Here is a 10,244-nt window from a genome sequence, read left to right as displayed (position 1 = left end):
CCGCCCCGCCCCGCTCCGCCCCGCCCCGTCTGTCTCCCGCTGGGGAGTCTGCTTCCGCCTCCTTGCTTCTAGACAACATCTGACTTTCTCTTACTAAAGAAAAAAGAGATGATGACCCAGAAGTTTCTCTAGGTATCAAACACTCTGTCCAAAGGCAGTTAGAATGGCTTAAATGAGAGCCGGTCGGAAACATATGGAATCCATTCTTTTAAAAATAAACAGGGTTTTTAGGAATGGTGGTTTGGAAAGAGACTGAGGGCAATGAGGCTCAGGTTTTTGCTGGGATGTCAATCAGGATTAGAACTAAATATTGCTGACCCCTTCCCCACTATTCCGGGTAGTAGTCGATAGTCGATAGCTCAAAGTCTGGCATCAGCCTTCTTGGGTTCAAGTTCCAGTTCCGTCCTTTGCCAGCTGCGTGAGCTTGGAAAAATAACTGAACCTCTCTGGGTGTCATTTTCCTCATTGGTATTATGGAGACATGGATATTACCTGCTTTGTGTCAGTCAGGAGGCGCTAGGTTATGCTGCAGTAGCAGATGACCCTAAAAAATATCATCCACTTACAACAAAGGATTATTTCTCACTATCACTCCACATCCTTCCAGGGAGGCAGGGAGTTTGCTCGATTTCATCCTCGCTTTGAGACCAGGCTGATGGAGCTTCAATCTGGAACGTACCAGCTCCCTGATAAAGAGAAAAGATTATGAGCAAAACACATACCGTCTCTTAACGCGTTCATTCAGAAACGAAACACATTCCTGAAGCTCACGTTTCATTGGCTGATGTGTGTCACAGGACTACATCTGAGTTTATCAGTGTGATAGTGTATTATTCTTCCATGGGAGGTAGGGGTGAGGAGGGGGGACGGAGGATTGGGCGGGGGCACATGTAGCTGGTCAGCCGTACATTCTTTCACCGACCTTATGAGCTGTTGTCGCGATCACATGCGCTAAGAACACATTGCGCGTACAGCTCTCGGCCCAGTGCCTGGCACGTAATTAGTGCTCACTGAATAATATTACACGCAGATCATGACATCACTGCCTGGCGCCCTACCTAGCTAGCTGAGGACTCTGTGTGTTTTCTTTCTTCTCATAGTAAGAAAAAAGCGAAGAGGGGGGAAAATGGTTAATTTGGCCAGCGGCGTGGCTTCCTACAGCTGTGGCAGTAAAAAGGGACTCTTACCAGATCTGCTTTTGTTGGTGTTTTAAAATAATCGAGGGCCTCCTGAATGAAGGTGAGGGGCTGGGTATTTATCTCCCTTTCCGGGTTATGCATTTCTTTAAAAAACAGACTCCCCCTTAATTCTCTGAGACCCACCACCCAGCATAGTATCAGGCACACGGTGGATGCTTGATCGGGGCTTGGGGATGAATGAGTGAGTGAATGCGTGAATGAATGAATGAACGAATCCTAGGAGTTGTCTGGTAAATGTTGAACGGGCTCTCCTGAAAAAAAAAAAAATCCTTGGTTTGTAGCATTTGCCCATTTCTGTGGTGTAAAGATTCATCTTGATCTTCAGTCGCCGATGAGATGTCACTGAATGTGGCATTGGGCGAGGTACTGGATCACCTCCAGGAAGCTGCACACCGTCCACTCCCCTCCGTGACACCCCTGTCCTCTGTCAAGGAAGAAGGCCCTCACTTCATCAAAGGCAATCCTTCCCATTTTTGAACTGCCCTCCTTCTCACCAAATTCTTGTATGAAACATAACTGCTTGGAGAAGTAGACTAGAATGAGGAAAGTTTGCAGATCGTTTCTGCTGTGTGACCTCGGAGAAGTCCTTTACCCTCTCTGCGCCCCAAGGCATGAGAATGTTGAGAACACGAATGTCACTCAGGTTCAAGTTGACCCAGAGGGTAAACGGCAGCCTGCTGGGTGGTCTGCGGGGACGCCGTGTGGATTGGTCCAGACACTTGCCCAGCCTGGGCGAGGGAGGGCCACCTGGCCTGGCCCTTTCCCTCCTGACCACATCCATCGTCCCCAGCAACCAGACTGACAAACGTGCTTAGAAATCCTACAAAAATTCCAAAACAGCTCAGCCCGGAGACCGAGCAGCAGGTAACCAAGAAAAACAAAAGAGAAAAACAATAATCGCCTTATTCTGGAAAGTTCAAACGTGGGCCAGAGCCCATTCCTACGATTCTAGGGCAATGAAAGGAATGGAAAATTCCGCTCGCTCAGGTCCTTTCGCGAAAGCCCTCCCGGCTACGTTGTTGGCTCCAGGGGACCCTCGAGGGCTGCAGAACGCGTGTGGGAATCACAGGGCCTCACCGGCCTCCGAATCTCCGGACGCTACGGGTGACCGATGGCGGTTGGATTTCGCCCACGGCCTCTGCAGGGGCTGGACAGGCACGCCGGCTCTCCAGCCTGTCAGATGCTGGTGAAATGCAGCTGGCACCCTCCCGGGCTGTGAAGAGGACCCGGATCTCCCTGGGCGGGGGGGTGGGGGGTCTGTCTGTAACCTAAGTGTCAAGTGCCAGGCTCCACGGGGACAGCTGGGGCTCCTAGTCCCCACGGAGCGAGTGAGCTCCTTGGAGCTGTGGGCGCCCCAGCAACTTCTCTTCGAGAGGCTTCTATGAGTTGCTTTCATCCTTGCCACAGACATCGGTCCCTGAACCGTGAGCTGCCCACAGGCCCCTTTCCCCCATGCCGCTCTGAGGTGTCATCGGAGACCCCCTCTCTCACCGCTCCCCCCGCCCCCATCCGGGGTGTCGGCAAACCTGGAAAATTCTCCTTGCCACCCACTTCATCTCCTGCTGCTACCAGGGTGCTCGCCGGTGGACGAGGGCAGGCCTCCTGCTCCACGGGGAACACCCAGCGAGGAAATGAGGGCTCTCACCAACCCGTGCCGCACACGGGCGAAGCTACGATTTTTCACACAGAAAAGCTTTAGATGAACCGGCAAGTGCTAGATTTAGACCCTCAGCATCAAGCCCGTGAGATCTGAAAATGAGCTCGCCAGTTCTTTCTCTCTGCCTGGAGATGCCCGCGAGCAGAAGCTTCCTCTCCTAGCTGTCTCCTGCAGGCCGCCACCATCACCCCGGGCAGCGGCGACGGCCTCCCACAGGTCTCCCCACTTCCCCCCTTGTCCCCACAATCCATTCATTCTCCCTCCAACCACTAGAGTGATCTTCAAATGACATAAAGCAGAACAGAAAGGAGGCCAGGCGGCCAAGTGTCCCCTGGGGGGCACGGCCACCCAGATAAGGACCACGCTGGGTGAAATAGGGTCTTTCTACTCCTTTCTTCTCCTTCGTCTGCTTCAGAGCACTCGCTCTAACTGGGGCTTCTCTGCTTTAATGATTCGTCTTCTGTTTATCACCCGTGGAGCTTTCAAAACGTGGCGGCACATTCTTTGACACTCTGTCCCTCGTCCCTCCCCCATCCCTTCAGACCCTTCTCCCTGTCCCGACCTTTCCCTCCTCTTAATAAGCACAGGGAGAAGCCGTGGGACAGAGCGGGGCTGGAGACCATGACGAAGGCTCAGTTCTTTCTCTATCTGCTCAGCCTCCTCCGGGGCTCTGTGTGCAGATGAGAGTAACAGGTCTCGAGCCTTCTAAAATTAACGAACCGATCCGCTTCGCCGCGTCCCCGTCTCAGACCAGAGTGTGTGTGGAATCCCCTGGGGGCCTGGGAGGATGCAAATTGCTGGCCCCCCACTTCCGATTCAGCAAGTCTGAGGTGGAGCCTGAGAAGGTACTTTTCGATTCCATCCCCAGGAGCTGCTGCTGGGTGTGGACCACAGTCTGAGAACCACGCTGGTCCATCTTAACTCATGAGCACCGGAGGTTCGCCCTCTCGACCCTTCTTTAATCTCATCGGCTGGATTTTTTTTTTAAAGGCATTTTTAGGATAGAAGACTAGCAGCCTCGGGAACATAGCTGGAAGTGCCCGTGCTGATTCCTCCCCAGGAGTGAGCATGGAGAGGCTGCAGGATAGGGGTAGCCTGGTGGGGTCCCTGTCCCTGGTGCCAGAGGAAGTGCCACCCACAGCCTCGCCTCCTCGATGAGAGGTGCTCCCCAGGCTCCGCCTCCTCTTGCAAGGACTCATTAGTGGTACAGGGACGGGTCCCACCCGGCCCCAGCCCCGGGACACAGCCCAGCAAAACTGCATAGACGTGGGAGCCTGTACTAGGCTAATTATGCTGCCATTTGAAGGAACACACCCGTCCTTGCAAAGTGGAAAAATTATAGGTTACCAGGCTGTCGGAGGTCGCTCGGGCGGGCTGTCGGCCCAGGCACGAGCGGCTTTTTAATTGGAAGCGTTTCCGTGCTGCTTCGCTGGGTCTGCGGGTCTCTTTCAGAGAGGTCACGCCACTCTGCGGGGACACGGGCGCCACCCAGAGAGGCGGGGCTGGGAATAAAGTGGGCTTGTCTCGGCCTGCAGGCAGCAGCCGAGGTCAGGGCACGGGAGAATAATGAGCTCTTCCAGGAGCTCTGTTTGCTTTCATTCGTAACCCCAAAGCTAGTTGTCAGAAATGAAGTCCGTGTTTGTTTTTCTTTATGTATGTTTGAATTTACACCTTAAGTCTTGGGGAACGGGGTCAACCCGACTCCGCATATGCTTACCCCTCCGATGAATAAAGCCGTTATTTCCATCCTTCCCCACTTAACTCCAGAAAGGAATGACAGCTCACGACAAAGAATATCATTAAAGACTGAAATAAAAAAAACTTCAGTATAACAGAAGCAGCAAGGTAGGTCCAGTGAAAGCGGGAGGAACTATGCCAATCACAGATTACTAGTTTCTGTGATGAAGCCTATGATTGAGCTCTGAGCTTCCTGGTAGCCAGGTCAAAAAGGGAAACACAGGAAGTCTCATCTCTCTCATTATAGAAAGAAGGAAATAGCAATCCTTTAGTTTATTTCTGATACCAAGGTCTAAAATAAATTTCTTACGTGGGGCTTTATGTAAGGGGTATCGAGTTATAGTGCTTTGGACAACGATTTTAGAGCAAACGCAAATGTAGAATTCCCACAATGGTTTCTTGAAATAATCTCGGTTGCAAGCCAATTCAGTGAAGGTCATTCTTCAAGGAGCTAATCTGACATGGCTCACTCGTGAAGACTCCTTTGATCTTAAGATGGACCTTTTTTGAGGAAAGGAGGAATAATAGCAAGAACACTCCGGCAAACTGTGCTACTTGGCTATTCTAGTTGCGAAGAAGAGAGACCCACCCTGGCTTGCTCCAGCGACGGAGCGTTACAAGGCTGTGATACACGTTTAATGCCCTCCGAATGCTTTTCACCACGATTAGAATAAATCCCACAAGGCCCTACGTGATTGGGCCCTGTCGGGGCAGTTCCCGCCTCAGGCCCTTTGCGGTCGCTGTCCCGCCACACGCGACACCCATCCCGCAGTTCTTCGTGTGCGAGGCTCCTCCTCGTTCTTTAAATCTGTGTCCCAATGTCCCCTCCTGAGAGAGACGTTCCCTGACCACCTCACCGATTTAGCCCTTCTCGCCTTCAGCTCACTCTGTCGTATGACTGTTCATTTTGTCTTCTTCGCAGTCGTCGCTCTGAAATGATCTCGTTTACTTGCTTATTTTCTGCCTCTACTCCTCATGAGACCAGGTGTCATGTCTCTTACTCACTCCTGAATCCCTGGCGTCTTAAACAGTGCTAGGCCGTCGGAACATGCCTACAAAGCATGGGTCGAGTGAATGCGTAAACAGACATGCGGTGGATATTCGGCGGCCAGTGAACGCCAGGAACGCGAGCCCCGGTCCGGGCTGTCGCGTGCCGTTGTAGGCGCTGTACGCTGCACGGGTGCAGGAGGCGCTCTCTCTTTTTGTGTGGCCCTCCCCTCCCCAAGACACACGCCGAGGAGCTGCGTGCAGCAGCCGTGCGCGTGGGTCCTCTTGCAGGAGGGAACTGGAAAGCCCTAATTCCCAAGAAGGCGTGAAGACCCCGCCACGGGACCTGAGCGGCTTCCCTCCCGGGCACGCCCGCCGGCAGGACTCGGACCCTCTGAGCTTCAGCTCTTGTCTGCGTGTCTTCTTGCGTCTCCTGTCTGTAACCCTCAGACCCCCTTGACGTCTCTTCAGATTGTCTTGCTACAGCTCTGTCCTGCTCATGGCTTGCCAGCGCCCCTCCTGCTCCCGCCTTCTATCCACCTCGTGCCTGTCGATCGATCTCATCAGTCACCTGGTTCCCCTCTACATTCCCAATCCAGATTCCCCAGAGGGAAAATCTTATTGGTCTCACTTATCCCGTTTGGATAGAATCTTCATGCTAAGCTTCCCCATTGGTTTGGCCACTGACATTCAGCTGCCACCTCTGTCCAATCAGCTGCACCCATGAGACAAAAGGTCTATGCACAGAATGGGTCTTGCCCTGGAAGAGACCACCCCCTCCTTCAATCGTGGAGCACGCCATCAACTTGGCCAGCCCCAACTTCACCTCTCTAAGGAGAGCCATGTAATGACAGACAACAGAGCCATTTGAAAAGCAAAAGGACTAGGGCCAGGGTTCCTACCCTATTGTGAAAACCAAGCCAGGAAATCAGACTTCTTACCAACGTTACAAATAAACAGAGCTATGAATTGTCACAAAAATGCAGCTTTGGATGAATTGGCAAATGCTGGATCTAGACCCTCAGCATCAAGCCCATGGGAATTTGTTTCCAAGTTTTCTCGGAAGGAGATTCTTGAAATGAACCTACAGTTTATTCTCTTCTTCCCAGGAGACTCCAGTGAATAGAAGCTGCTTCTAGTCCTCTTGGTAGCAAGGAAGCTATGCTCTCTCACTGTGAGCCTCACTTGTCCCATTTTTCAGATGAGCACAGGCACCCTTGGGCCCTTTCAGCAAAGCTCCAAGGCCGTGAGCAGATATCTTAGTGACTGCCAGGGACAAATGCTCCTGAGAACCTTTAGTCTTTCCTGTTGTGTCATGGTTCTCAAAAGTGGAATCTTTAAGTCAAGCCTCATGGCCAGTGGCTGTTCAGAATGAGGACTTTCTTTCCGATCTCCCAGTTTAAGCTTGAGAAAAAGGAAGTCCAGAGAGGTTAAATGACTTGGCCAGGGTCACTCAGCATCCACGTGGAAGCCCCCGTCTCTCTCCTCTTCGACGAGTGCCTTTTTCATGACATCAGGTCGTCTTTCTCGGGTAAGCTTCCCTGAGCCCTGCCTCTAATGTCTCAGAGATAGAATGATCTTGCTCATCTTCGCATGGCATTGGCTTCTACATGGTGGTGATTAAGGTTGGTTAAAATGAAACCTATCAGGCTATTAGCTTCTTAAAGCATTTCGATGACCGCGCATCCCCCGTCTCGGGGCCTCTGCACTTGCTGTGCCTTCTGCCTGGAATGCTCGTCCCCCAGACAATCCTTTGTTTCTCTGACTTTATTTTTCTGTGCAAATGTCCCCTCCTCAAAGGGTCTTTCTTTAACCTGCTTATTCCAGAGTCACCCATCATCTTCCCTCCTTCGCCCTGTTAAGCTTTGCCTGTCGGCAGCCGCCACTACCCGATGTTGTCATAGATATTGGTTTATTCATTTTCTGTCTTGTCCACTGGGCTTGTCAGCTCCATGAGAGCATCGGGGACATGATTTAATTCTCTTCTGTGTTCCCAGAACCTTGACCAATGCCTGGCACAGAAGTTAATAAGTATTTATTGAATGAAAGGATGCCTCATCGATATTTATTTCTTCGCTTGGACTTTCTGTTGGCGTAAAGAGAAGGGTGCCTGCTGGAACATCCAGCGATAAGGCTATGCAGGGTGACTGACTTGTCCCAGCTTGCTAGGACTTTCCCAGGCTTGGCACTGTAAGCCCAGTGTCCTCAGTCTCCAGCAAACAGGGAAAGTTGGCCACCTAGAGCAGTGGTTCCATTAGCCCCGTCGTCCACGCTGTCAATAATTGCAGCCAGCCCTGAGCCAGCCCTCGCCGAGTGCCAGATGTTGCTCTAAGCGCTCTGCAAATCGCCTCCTTAAATCCTCACGATCGTCTCATTTGGCAGATGTGGTAACGGAGGCAGAAAGAGTTAGGCAGTAGGAGAGGTTCGAAGCCCACGCACTTCGCTCCCAGATCCAGGCTGTTAGCCCCACCGCCAGCCTGCCTTGCGATCAGGCCCCGAAAGACTCCCGGCACCCACCATGTTCGAATCCCATCCCCCAACCCCTGCGGGCCAGAGGGAGGATCCCGAACAAGCCAACCAAGAAAGGGCTGCCTGTCGGCTCAGAGTCCCCAAGTCCCCTGCAGCTGCCAAGTCTCCCGCTGCCCGTGAGCTCATGCTTATTTTGTTTTCATCGCCCTGGCTCCAAATGAAGTTGGTAAAAAATATATGTCTGTATAAATAAATAACTAAATAAAGAGGGTAGGGGAGCGGTAAGTGGCACAGACCGTAAATAACCCTGTGAAATGGGGAACGTGGTGAGCGGTGGGGAAAATGCTTTCGAAAGATCAAACACGGGCTGTACATGCCGGGGAGGAGTCTACGGGCTGAGAACCTGCCTGTCCCCCGCTGGCCTGAGACAGCGCCCATCAGGACGGGGATGTGGCAGGGTGCCCCTCCCCGGGGAGCACCTCTTAAATGCCGCCACACACGAAGAAGTAGTCTTGTTCGCCCCCAGACTTTCCAAATTCGTGGACTTTTCACTGTGCACGTTTGCTGTTCATCCCCACCAGTGTCCACCCACCCAGTGGCGGGAACGAATCGGGCCGCCCAGACCGAGTGCGGTCGGGGACGCAGAGCGCCTGGACCACTCGCACGCTGCAGGCAGGGTGTGAGATGCTGCGGCCACTTTGGGGAACCTTTTGGCAGTTTCTTAAAATGCTCTGCATCCACCTCCCCCGTGACCCAGCCATTCCGGAAGTGTGCACATGTGTCCCCAACAAATCACGCACCGGAACATCCAGAGCGCGACCCCGTGGAACAGCCAGAAACATGAGAATTATCCAAAGATCCGTCAACAGGTGGACAGTACAAATGTGGGCCTCTCGCGTGGTGCGGGACGCCGGAGGGAGGAGAGGTGACATCTGCTGCATGCAACACGGCGGGTCACAGACGCCGTGTTGAGCATGACAGCAGAGGGCACAGACCGTGTGGCTCCGTTTACGCGGCGTCTAGGAGCCGGGCGACGGCCCCGTGGCAGACGCCGAGTGAACACAGGGACCGGGACTGGGCTGAGGACAGCGTCAGGGGACCTGGCCAGGCGCCGGCCTCTCATCTGGGTGCCGTTTGGGCGGTCATGGTCAGTCGCGAAAATTCAGTGAGCTGTACGTGTCGGATGCGAGCACTTTTCTGTATAAGCTACGCTTCATTTGGAATTTTTAATAAGTTAGTGAGTATAAAGAGAGGCACGAGTGTCACGGTGGCCTCATGTCGCTGGCCCAGGGCTGCCCTGTGACTTGACTCAGGGCGACGTCCCTTCTGCCTGCTTTCAGTTACGGATGTGATGGCAGCTCGTCTGCTTTCCCTTGGGTCTCAGTGGAAGAGGCTCCTTTGTCTCCATGAGGAAACTGGCATCTGCTCTACCAAGCGCTGGCACCCTGGCTAGGCCTGGAAGAAGCTCATGTCCTTGCTGTGGCTCAGGTGTCCCTATGTTGGAAACGGCAACTGCTGGCCGCCCAGAGTGAGCTCGCTCCCCCCCAGAGTTGCCTCACAGCCCTGGTCACGGCCTAGCTGGAAGCCCCGGGCTGCTCCCCGCTCCCTGGCCCGGGGCGGCGAGCCCCAAGGTCAAGGACAAAGATATTTTTAGAAGAGCGACCGAGAAACGGTTTGGCAGCTTCTCGGGGTCCACTCAGGCCTGTAACTTACCTCAGGGTCCAAATGGAAGGTATTTGCAGCCCATAAAATTGACATGAGGCATCTTATTACCAGCGTTATTCTTGGACCACAGTTCCGTCTCAGAGACACTTGAGACCCAGGTATAGAGTCTACTGGGTCACGTGTCTTCCTCCAGCAGTGTGGGGAGCATGTGCGCGGGGGCGTTACCTGGACAGCGAACAGGGCCAGGGGTTCCCAGGGGGTGTGCGTATTAGTGCGAGAAGATGTTTGTGAAATTTGCCCTTGTTTTAGGCACGGTCCTGGGCCCTGAGAAGCAGCAGCCCGGTCTTCGAGCTCAGATTCGAAGGGTGAATAGAACTTACTGGGTGGCGAAGGACAGGAAGGACGTCCCCAGCAGCGAGAACGGCATGTGCAAAGGCCCCGGGGCCAGAGCACAGAGGGCGATGGGAGCGCGAATGGCGTAAGGAGCCGGGCCCTGCAGGCCCTTGCAGCACGCTGGGGATTTTCTTTAT

The sequence above is a fragment of the Pteropus alecto genome, unplaced genomic scaffold (assembly GCF_000325575.1).
Source record: "Pteropus alecto unplaced genomic scaffold, ASM32557v1 scaffold213, whole genome shotgun sequence".
Classification (NCBI taxonomy): Eukaryota; Metazoa; Chordata; class Mammalia; order Chiroptera; family Pteropodidae; genus Pteropus; species Pteropus alecto.
The sequence above is the reverse complement of the archived record's forward strand: the minus strand, read 5'-3'. Positions refer to the sequence as shown.